This window comes from Solanum pennellii, chromosome 5, assembly GCF_001406875.1.
Source record: "Solanum pennellii chromosome 5, SPENNV200".
In the NCBI taxonomy this organism is placed as follows: Eukaryota; Viridiplantae; Streptophyta; class Magnoliopsida; order Solanales; family Solanaceae; genus Solanum; species Solanum pennellii.
This window is the reverse complement of record NC_028641.1, coordinates 19,181,332-19,193,293: the sequence shown is the minus strand read 5'-3', so window position 1 is coordinate 19,193,293 and position 11,962 is coordinate 19,181,332.

The window sequence follows — 11,962 nt, the reverse complement described above, 5'->3', positions numbered from 1 at the left end:
ATAAACCATAACCTACCTCCACCGAAGAATTCGTGCTCACGTAAGCTACTCCTCAAAATCTTCGCTTTCCTCTTCGTTTTCTCTTCTCTTGCTCGTTCGTTTCTCCCTCTATCTCTGTTCTTTCTATTTTTCTTATTCAAACCCTTTTTCTTTTACCCTAATTGTCATATAATTAAGTATAAAAGATGATAAAAATAACCCACTTTTTATTTAAAGGTTATCTCCTTTCACCCCCAAGTAATTGAATTATTAATATTAATCCACTAACTTTATAATTATAAGCATGAATAGTCCAAAACGCCCCTTTAAAAACTTTAACAGAAATCCGACCCAGTCAGGGTTACGCAGTCTGTGACGGTCCGTCACGACTGTGACGGTCCGTCCTGCATGTCCGTCACAAAGTTCAGAGAGTTAATTCTGTGGGAAGATTTGTGACGGTCCGTCGTGCCAACGACGGTCCGTCCTGCCATTCCGTCGTGAAGTTCAGAGAGTCGATCTCAGTACCCAAATTTTCAGATTCTAAGTGTGTTGGAACGAGACCCCCTCGACGGTCCGTCGTGCCCACGACGGTCCGTCGTGAAGTCCGTCGACCCTGACAGTTATTACCAGAATAAACTCTACTGCTCAAAACGACTAAACAGGTCGTTACATCTACGCATGTGTTTTTTTTAATGTTGTTGCTTATTTTCTTTTCTTGTTTTTTTACCGTGTCCTGTGTTTAAAATGTATGATGTAGTGTAGATATATATATAGCGATAATGCACAAGTATCTCCTCAACCTATATCCGAAATCTCAGAGACACACTTATATTATACTAAGGTTCTATTACCCCATTGAACTTATTTTATTAATAATTTTCTACCCCTTTCGGCCTACGTAGCACTATCATGTGGGCCCAACATTGGTTGATATTTTTTTTCAAACTAGTGCCACGTATGCCGAAAAGGGGTGGAAAATTACTTATAAAATAAGTTTAGGGGATAATAGAACATTTATATAGTATAAGTGTGTCTTTGAAATTTCGGACACAGATTGGGGGGTTACTTGTGCATTTAAACAAAATTTCAAATAATTAATAATTTATTAATTACATGTAATAGGATTAAACAATAACTTACTATTTTTATTTTTAATTTATACAAAAAAATCAAAACTATTCGTAATTATGCTTAATTTTATACTTAAATATTAAACTTATTTATATTTAAAACTAATTATTTCAGTTAATTTTTTTACGTAATAAATTTCAATTTTAAATTCTATATGGAAGTTTTTTTTTTTTTAATAATCAAGTAAATTTTTACGATTTTTAGTAAATTCAAATAATGATGTAAGATTTCCAACAAAGTTTATACTTTTATAGGATAATGAATCACAAATTTTGTAGCAACACTATTTTTTTTTTTATGCGGAGGAGTCATTAGAACAATATTCATAATGTTTTTATGGTAAACTCTTTGGCATATGCATTGTATTGGTGTTTTTTTTATCGGTAAAATTTTAATGTTTTCCTGGTCAATATAATATGACAAAAATATGGTTCAAATTGTAAAAAAAAATATGTTCAGATAATTTCAAATTTTAAAATTAATAATTTAAAAAAAATTAAATTCTGTACTTTTAAAAATAATATTCTATAAATTTATTTTATTAGAGTTCGAACCTTTACATCTCAGGTTTCTTAGTTTTAGGGATAAAAACAATATATCTATTTGTGTTCAATTCTATTTAATTGATATTTCTATATTTCATTAGTAAAAATTAATCCCTATATTTCATATTATTTTAATTTATGAGATAATGCACACTTATTTAGAACAATATTTAACGATATAATTTAGATATTATTTCCTATTATTTCTCTTCGTGAAATCATAAATATAACTTTATAAATAATGCACTTTATATACAAAAAAATATCAAACTTCATTAAAGAAAGAAGGAAGTACGCAAAAAAAAAAATTCAAACAATCCTCTTAAACTTTGAACAATTTAATGAAGAAAATTGCTCTATTTTTATTATATTTCCATACTCCTTTTTGGATATATTAGATTGCTTAAAAATGACCTTCTATAATAAGAGATTTTGTTTTTAAAAATTATAATTGTCAAATATGAACAATGAATTATATAGGAAAAATACATAAGTACCCCCCTCAACATACGTTCGAAATTTCAGCGACACACTTATACTACACTAAGGTCCTTTTACCCACTGAACTTATTTTATAAGTAATTTATACTTCTTTTCGGTCTACGTGACACTAGCTTGAAGAAAAAAGTCAACCAGCATTGGGCTCACAAGATAGTGTCACGTAGGACTAAAAGGGTTAGAAAATTATTAATAAAATAAGTTCAGGGGTAATAGAACCTTAGCATAGTAAAAGTGTGTTATATATCAATTTAAATAAATAAAAATAAAGAAACAAACAAAAATAATCTAAATCTAACTAAACAAAAGGTGAAGAGTCCAGGGATTTTTTTAAAAAAAGGTGACATTAAGGTTTCAAAATAAAAGGGTGGTGACATAAGTCTTAAGTATTGGGTGTATGTGATAATTATGTGATTAATGATTAAGGATTGTGGAGTTGCCCTCAAGTTTATAAGTTGACATTTTCGTCGACTGAATTATATGAAGGGTAAAATGGTAATTTCACAATAATTAATTTAACGAACTTTTGTGGGAATTAAATGAGGGGTAAATGGGTAAATTGAATAAACCAAACCTAATTTAACCAATTTTTGTGGAAAATATCGATCCAAACGGGGAAATAAAAGATTTTTCCCCCGCCTCCAGCAGTCTTATTCGTCCTTTCTTCTTCTTCTTCTTCTTCTTCTTCTTCTTCTTCTTCTTTGGTTGTTCAATTGCTTGCCTTTGTTCCCGCTCTCTTCATCTTCTTATTCTTGTTCTTCTTTTCGCACATTGTGTGTCTTGGGTGCTAGTGGTCAAATCAGATTACATAATCTGTATCTGTGGACAAAATTTTATTTTATTTCAATTGAAATTACTTCATAAGCAATTGGGCGACACACTATTGTTTCTGGTATGTAAAATTTAATAGTTATTTGAAATCAATTCATTATCATCTGATCTGGGTAACTGCAATTTTATCGAATAATTTGCATTCGCATTCTAAACATTTTGTTATATATGTTGCAACAGTAGGCTATTATAACATATTAAAGTCATATGTAGCAACATAAATGCTATTCCAATCGCAATATAACAATAATATGTAGCAACAAATGACATACAAACATTTCGCAACTGAAAAGCTATATGTGACAACATATGATATAACATAAAAATGTTGCGACATGTGATTTGTCTGTAACAACAAAACAATAATTTGTAGCAACATATGTGCTACATTTCGCAACAGAAACCATATGTGGCAACATATGAGTTACAACAAAAAATCCACAAGTTGCAACATTAGATATAACATAAAAAAATTGCTACATGTAATTTGTCTGTAGCAACAGAACAATCATATGTAACAACATATGTGTTACATTTTGCAACAGAAAAACCATATGTTGCAATATATAATTATTATATATAATTACTAATTGGGTTTTTAATTAATTTATGCAGGTACAATGTCTTTTTTTTTAGGGTTAGATTATCGTGGTTAATGGGTCGAGAAGAAAAACTGATTCATATGGCGTTGGGAGGATAGTAAAAAACGATGAGCTGGTTCAGTAGGGATATATGTCGAAAGAAACATTTTGTATGATGATTTCTTCAATTTAGTCATGCAAAATTGTGGATACAATTGTAAAATCGCAAGATCTTGTTATGAGTTATATTCCACCTTTTTTTCATAGTGAGAAGGTTTTACCTTTTAGAATAACTAATCAATCTAGTTTGCTTGTTTATTTGGAAGGAGCAGAGAAATTGCCCATGTTAAGAGTATACGTAGAAGAAAATCCTATAGAGGAGAATCATAATCAGGAACGCCAGCAAGATATGTTTAATAATGAATTTCATTCTATGAACATGAATAATCCTGATGATGAAATTTTAATAGGTGAAGGTGAAGTTGAAGGTAAAAGTGAAGGTGAAGGTGAAAGTGAAGGTGTAGGTGAAGGTCAAGCTAAAGGGCCGGATTGCAAGTTTCCTCCCACACCTATAGTTGACAACAACAATCAATGTTCTAGTCAAGCTTCACATGTGAATAATGTTAGAGATGATGAAACAAGATTTTATAAGGGAATGACAAGCAAGACTGACATATTCGTTGAAACTTGCTTGCTTGAAAAAAGATTATAGACGGAAAAAGGTGATCAATTCTCGTAATCTGTTTTCCTTTAAATGTTCATATCCGGATTGTAATTAGTGGCTGAGGGCTGTGAAATTTATAAGTAGTGATAGGTTTACTATTAGAATATATGAAAAGTACCATACGTGTGGTTCAGAGCATCTTACAAGCCATAATCCCCACACCACGGCAAAAGTCATTGGTAGGTACTTTGAAAATAGGTTTTCCAATGGTAAAGGTCCATTTTATAACAGACATGTCAAATCAACTCCGCATAGAATTGAGTTGTAAGCTAAGCTACTAGAACATTTATAAGGGCATGGAGCATGTAAGTCTAATGTTAGGGGAACACATGAGCATGGGTACACAGTGCTTAATGCGTACCGGTATATGCTTAAAGTTGCGAATCCAGGAAGCAAGACGACATTGTCGGTCGATGAAAATGGGAGGTTTCAGTACTTCTTTGTATCATATGCTGCTTGGATAATTGGTTTTCAAGAAATTAGAAACGTAATAGCCGTTGATGGCACATTTCTAAGGAGAAAGTATGGAGGAGTTCTGCTATCGGCGGTGGCACAAGATGCCGAGAATCATATATTTCCAATGGCTTTTTGTGTCGTGGACAAGGAATGTGATGCCTCATATGAATATTTTTTAAAAAATAGGAGAATCTTTCTAGATGATACTGATGAGTTGTGCATTATCTCTGATAGGCATCCAAGTATTCAAAAGATGGTTTTGAGAATCTACCTTGTATATCATTATGGTTGTTGCATGAGACACCTTGGGGAAAATATTCGAAATAACTTTCACAATTCAAAAGTGGTGTCCCATTTTTATAAAAAATCAAAGGATTACGATAAATTTGAGTTCAATGACCTTTCAATCAAATAAGAGATTCGGTACCAAAGGCCGCTGAAGCTCTTGAACGTATTTGATTTCACACATGGAGTAGGGCATTTTGCCCGAGAAATAGGTACCATCTCATTGAGTTTATTATTACTTTATGTGTTTTGTTTGATTTTTATCTATTGTTGTGTAGATATAATATTATGACGTCAAACATCGCGAAATCGGTGAATGATATGTTTGATGTTGAAAGAGAATTTTCCATTGTCACTCTATTTGATGAAATAAACAGAAGATTTGCATTGTTATTTCACCAGATTCGTATGGAACGGATGCACTCCGCAAATAGATTTGTTCCTTTAACTGAAAAATACATAACAAAGTATGTCAACGTGGGCAACAAGTTGTTAGCCCAAAAAATCGCTAACTACAAGTTTAGTGTCACTGGTCATGGAGATGTATCTACTGTGGATCTACAAAGAAGAACTTCTACTTGTAGAATTTTGGATTTGTACAAAATACCTTGTACACATGCCATGGAAGCGATTCGATCCCAAAATGGTGCTTATTTTGGAAATCAGATTTACATGTACTCCTCTCCATATTATTCAGTGAAAAAATACATAATGGCATATTGTCAGGAAATTCACCCGGTGCCAACTGAAGATTCTTGGATTGTCCATTTGGATATCATACAGAGAGAAATACATCCTTCATATGTTGATCTAAGTAAACCCGGAAGAAGGACATATAAGTGATAGCGTGAGTTGGTGAATCATTTCCAACAAGAAAAAATAAATGTTCAATATGTGGGGACTTTGACCACAAAAAAACTACATGCCCAAATCGAAATGCCCCATAAGAAGTGTTAATCGTTGTGTTGTTGAATTTTAATGAATGATCTTTCTTATATAAGGATAATCTCTATTATATAATCTTATTTAGAAATTCCCTAATGCGTGATTTTTTGCTCTTCTTTGTTTCTGTGGCAAGACATGTCAACTGTTTCTACAGGATATATTAAATGTGTCAACATATGCAACAAATGTTGCTACAGGCGAATCATCTGTAGCAACATATTCCATATGTTGTAACGGACGAGTGTTGCGATATACGCATCAGCTGTAGAAACATATGACTCAAATGTTGCTACAGGCGAATCACCTGTAGCAACATATGACTCAAATATTGCTACATATAATCATTTGTAGCAGCATATACTTTTAAATAATGATTACGTGGGAGTGTATTTTTAGATATATTAGATGTGACAACATATGCAACAAATGTTGCGACAGGCGAATCAGCCGTAGCAACATATGACTCAAATATTGCTACATATAATCATATGTCCCATTATACTTTTAAATTATGATTACGTGGAAGTGTGCTATTAGATAATAGATTTTGTTTTATAATTATGACTCTTCAGTTTACTCCATTGAAACGTCATATCTTGCAACATTCAAAATTGTTGGCCTTTCTAAGAACACAAAAAGGGAGAGATAAGTCAAAAGTTGTCTTCTCTTCTTCTCTTCTTCTTCATTCTCAAAAATTGTTTCAACTAGGAAAAATCTCTTCGAATCCCTCCCGACTAAACTAGTAATTCTTATCGTTGAAAGGGTTGCTTCCTACTCTCTAGAAGATTTACTTAGTATTAAATTATGTTTTGGGTTCCTCAATGAAGATGTTAATGAACGTTCTGTATATCAGAAGGTAGCATTGACCAGCTTTCCCACTGAACCTACATGGACGAGGAATCAACATACCATGTCTTTCATGAAAATTTTCATAGAATCGGAGAACTTAGAAGCCTTTTACAGAAAAGGCATGGTAATTTTAATGTTTTTAATTTTTTTCACCTTGCATGAATTTATTTTGTAATCTTAATGTGTTATTTCTTTTATAGTTTGATTTTTTCAATCGTAATAATTCGACTGAAGTGAGAATGGTTAAAAAAGCAACAGAAGGTGGCCACCGTGGTGCAGAGTATGTGCTTGCCGTAATTTCAATCTTTGAAGGTGGTATTTCCATGAGAGAAGGCTTGATGTACATTGCCAACATGAAAAAAATATGCCAGTAATAGTGAGAAGATGTCGACTCCTTTTGCGGTGCATTTTAAATCGAATGTGGGTGCAAGAACCTAATATTTTGGGTGTAAGACCCATTTGTTGCACTGTGCATCAACCCCAATAAAATGCCCGCAAAATTGGTTGGCCTAGAGGAAGTGACGATGAAGACAATATTCATTGCGAATTGTCTATTTGTGATTTAGAACTAGATCATCTAGTTAAATTTCTTCCGCATACGACTGTGTGGGAATAGTTTAATCTGTGTTAACGACCATGTTGATTTTATTATTTTTTGTATTTATTTTGAAATTATATATGTGCCAACATATTATATTACATATGGTAAAAATGTTTCCTTCACTTCTTTTGTACTTATTTTCGAATTATGATATAACAAAATATGGTCGTACACAACACCCTCTACTGGATTATAGCAATTATATTTATAAAGACAATCATCTCACTAATTCATCATACATTGTCCTAGTAAATTCATATGATAGTTATATAACACCCTTCTAAATCGTTCTTCCAAATGTTATACCTTATTATTATTTACTATTTATGTTCTAAATCACTAAATTTTAGTAAAAATTTCCATTTTTCCTTTCCTAAATAGATTAAATCGTCTATAAGTGTCTCGATTATTCTGTTGTTGAAATTACAAGATATACTTAATCTGGTGCAACATATAATTATAACGAATCGGTCTTCTAGGGCTTAATTCAATTAAATTGTCATGTAATTCGATATGGAACACCAATATATAGTCCTACAACATGTTTAAGTAACAAATTGTGGTCGTACACAACAGTGTCCATTGGATTATAGCAATTATATTTATAAACACAATTATCTCACTTGTTCATCATACATTGTCCTAGTAAATTCACATGATAGTTATATAACACCCTTCTAAATCGTTCTTCCAAATGTTATACCTTATTATTATTGATTATTTATGTTCTAAATCACTAAAAAAAGTTCCAAATTTCCATTTTCCTTTCCTAATTCGATCAAATCGTCTATTAGTGTCTCCTTGATTTTTCATATGTAGCAACATATGTTGTTTGTGTTGTTAAAGTCGCAACATATAGCGAAACAGGTGCAACATATGATGATAACAGATCGGTCTTTTGGGGCTTATTTCAATTAAACTGTCACATAATTCGATATATAAGACCAATATATAGTCCTACAACAGGTCTAAGTAACAAATTATGGTCGTACACAACACTCTCCATTGGATTATAGCAATTATATTTGTAAAGACAATCATCTCACTAGTTCATCATACATTGTTCTAGTAAATCCAGATTATAGTTATATAACATCCTTATAAATCATTCTTCCAAATGTAATACCTTATCATTATTGATTATTTATGTTCTAAATCACTAAAATTTTGTTCAAATTTTCATTTTTCCTTTCCTAAATCGATCAAATAGTCTATTAGTGTCTCCTTGATTTTTCATTTGTAGCAACAAAAGTTGTTTTTGTTGTTAAACTCGCAACGTATTATGAAATTGGTTCAACATATAATTATAACAAATCGGTCTTCTAGGGCTTAATGCAATTAAATTGTCATGAAATTCGATATGTAACACCAATATATAGTCCTACAACATGTCTAAGTAACAAATTATGGTCGTACACAACACTCTCCATTGTATTATAGCAATTATATATATTAAAACAATCATCTCACTAGTTCATCATAAGTTGTCCTAGTAAATCCTTATGATAGTTATATAAAACCCTTATAAATCGTTCTTCCAAATGTTATACCTTATTATTATTGATTATTTATGTTCGAAATCACTTAAATTTGGTTCAAATTTCCATTTTTTCCTTTCCTAAATCGATCCAATAGTCTATTAGTGTCTCCTTGACCTTTAATCTCTAGCAACATATGTTGATTCTGTTGTTAAAGTCGCAACATAAAGCGAAACTAGGGCACCACATAATTATAACAAATCGGTCATTTGGGGCTCAATTCAATTAAATTTTCACCTAATTCGGTATGTAACTCCAATATATAGTACTACAACATGTCTAAGTAACAAATTATGATCGTACACAACACTCTCCATTGGATAATAGCAATTATATTTATAAAGACAATCATCTCACTAGTTCATCAAACATTGTTCTAGTAAATCCATATGAAAGTTATATAACACCCTTATAAATCGTTCTTCCAAATGTTATACCTTATGGTTATTGATTATTTATGTTCTAAATCACTAAAATTTGGTTCAAATTTCCATTTATCCTTTCCTAAACCGATCAAATCGTCTATTAGTTTCTCCTTGATTTTTCATATGTAGCAACATCTGTTGTTTCTATTGTTAAAGTCGCAACATATAGTTAAACTGGTACAACATATAATTATAACAAATCGATCTTTTGGGGCTTAATTCAATTCAATTGTCACGTAATTTAATATGTAATACCAATATATAGTCCTACAAAATTTATAAGTAACAAATTATGGTCTTATACAACACTCTCCATTGGATAAAAGCATTTATATTTATAAAGACAATCATCTCACTAGTTCATCATAGATTGTTCTAGTAAATCCATATGATAGTTATATATCACCCTTATAAATTGTTCTTCCAAATGTTATATCTGATCATTATTGATTATTTATGTTTAAATCACTAAAATTTTGTTCAAAATTCCATTTTCCTTTCCTAAATCGATGAAATTGTCTATTAGTGTCTCCTTGATTTTTCATCTCTAGCAACATATGTTATTTTTGTTATTAACGTCGAAACACATGGTGAAACTGGTTTTACATATAATTACAACATATCGGTCTTCTAGGGCTAATTCAATTAAATTGTAATGCAATTTGATATGTAACACCAATATATAGTCCTACAATATGTCTAAGTAACAAATTATGGTCGTACACAACACTCTCCATTGGATTATAGCAATTATATTTATAAAGACAATCATCTCACTAGTTCATCATACATTATCCTAGTAAATCCATATGATAGTTATATAACACCCTTATAAATCGTTCTTCCAAATGTTATACCTTATAATTATTGATTATTTATGTTCGAAATCACTTAAATTTGGTTCATATTTCCATTTTTTCATTCCTAAATCGATCAAATAGTTTATTAGTGTCTCCTTGATTTTTCATCTCTAGCAACATATGTTGTTTCTGTTGTTAACGTCGCAACACATAGTGAAACTACTTCTGCATATAATTACAACATATCGAACTTCTAGGGCTTAATTCAATTACATTGTCACGTAATTCGATATGTAACACCAATATATACTCCTACAACATGTCTAAGTAACAAATTATGGTCGTACACAACACTCTCCATTGGATTATAGCAATTATATTTATAAAGACAATCATCTCACTAGTTTATCAAACATTGTTCTAGTATATGCATATTATAGTTATATAACACCCTTATAAATCGTTCTTCCAAATGTCATACCTTTTCATTATTGATTATTTATGTTCTAAATCTAAAATTTTGTTAAAATTTCCATTTTTCTTTTCCTAAATCGATCAAATAGTCTATTAGTGTCTTCTTGATTTTTCGTCTCTAGCAACGTAAGTTGTTTACGTTGTTGAAGTCGCAACATATAGTGAAAATGGTTCAACATATAATTAAAACAAATCGGTCTTCTAGGGCTTAATTCGATAAAATTTTCATGTAATTTGATATGTAACACCAATATATAGTCCTACAACATGTCAAAGTAACAAATAATGGTCGTACACAACACTCTCCATTGGATTATAGCAATTATATTTATAAAGACAATCATCTCACTAGTTCATCATACATTGTCCTAGTAAATCCATATGATAGTTATATAACACCCTTATAAATCGTTCTTCCAAATGTTATACCTTATAATTATTGATTATTCATGTTCGAAATCACTTAAATTTGGTTCAAATTTCCATTTTTCCTTTCCAAAATCAATCAAATAGTCTATTAGTGTCTCCCTGACTTCTAATCTCTAGCAACATATGTTGTTTCTGTTGTTAAAGTCGCAACATATAGGGAAACTAGGGCACCATATAATTATAACAAATCGGTTATTTGGGACTTAATTCAATTAAATTGTCACGTAATACGATATGTAACACAAATATATAGTCCTACAACATCTTTAAGTAACAAATTGTGGTCGTAATCAACACTCTCCATTGGATTATAGCAATTATATTTATAAAGACAATTATCTTACTTGTTCATCATACATTGTCCTAGTAAATTCACATGATAGTTATATAACATCCTTCTAAATCGTTCTTCCAAATGTAATACCTTATTATTATTGATTATTTATGTTCTAAATCACTAAAAAAATTCAAATTTCCATTTTCCTTTCCTAAATCGATCAAATCGTCTATTAATGTCTCCTTGATTTTTCAAATGTAGCAACATATGTTGTTTGTGTTGTTAAAGTCGCAACATATAGTGAAACTGGTGCAACATATGACGATAACAAATCGGTCTTTTGGGGCTTATTTCAATTAAATTGTCATGTAATTCGATATGTAACACCAATATATAGTCCTAAAACATGTCTAAGTAACAAATTATGGTCGTACACAACACTCTCCATTAGATTATAGAAATTATATTTTTGTAAAGACAATCATCTCACTAGTTCATCATACATTGTTCTAGTATATGCATATTATAGTTATATAACACCCTTATAAATCGTTCTTCCAAATGTCATACCTTATCAATATTGATTATTTATGT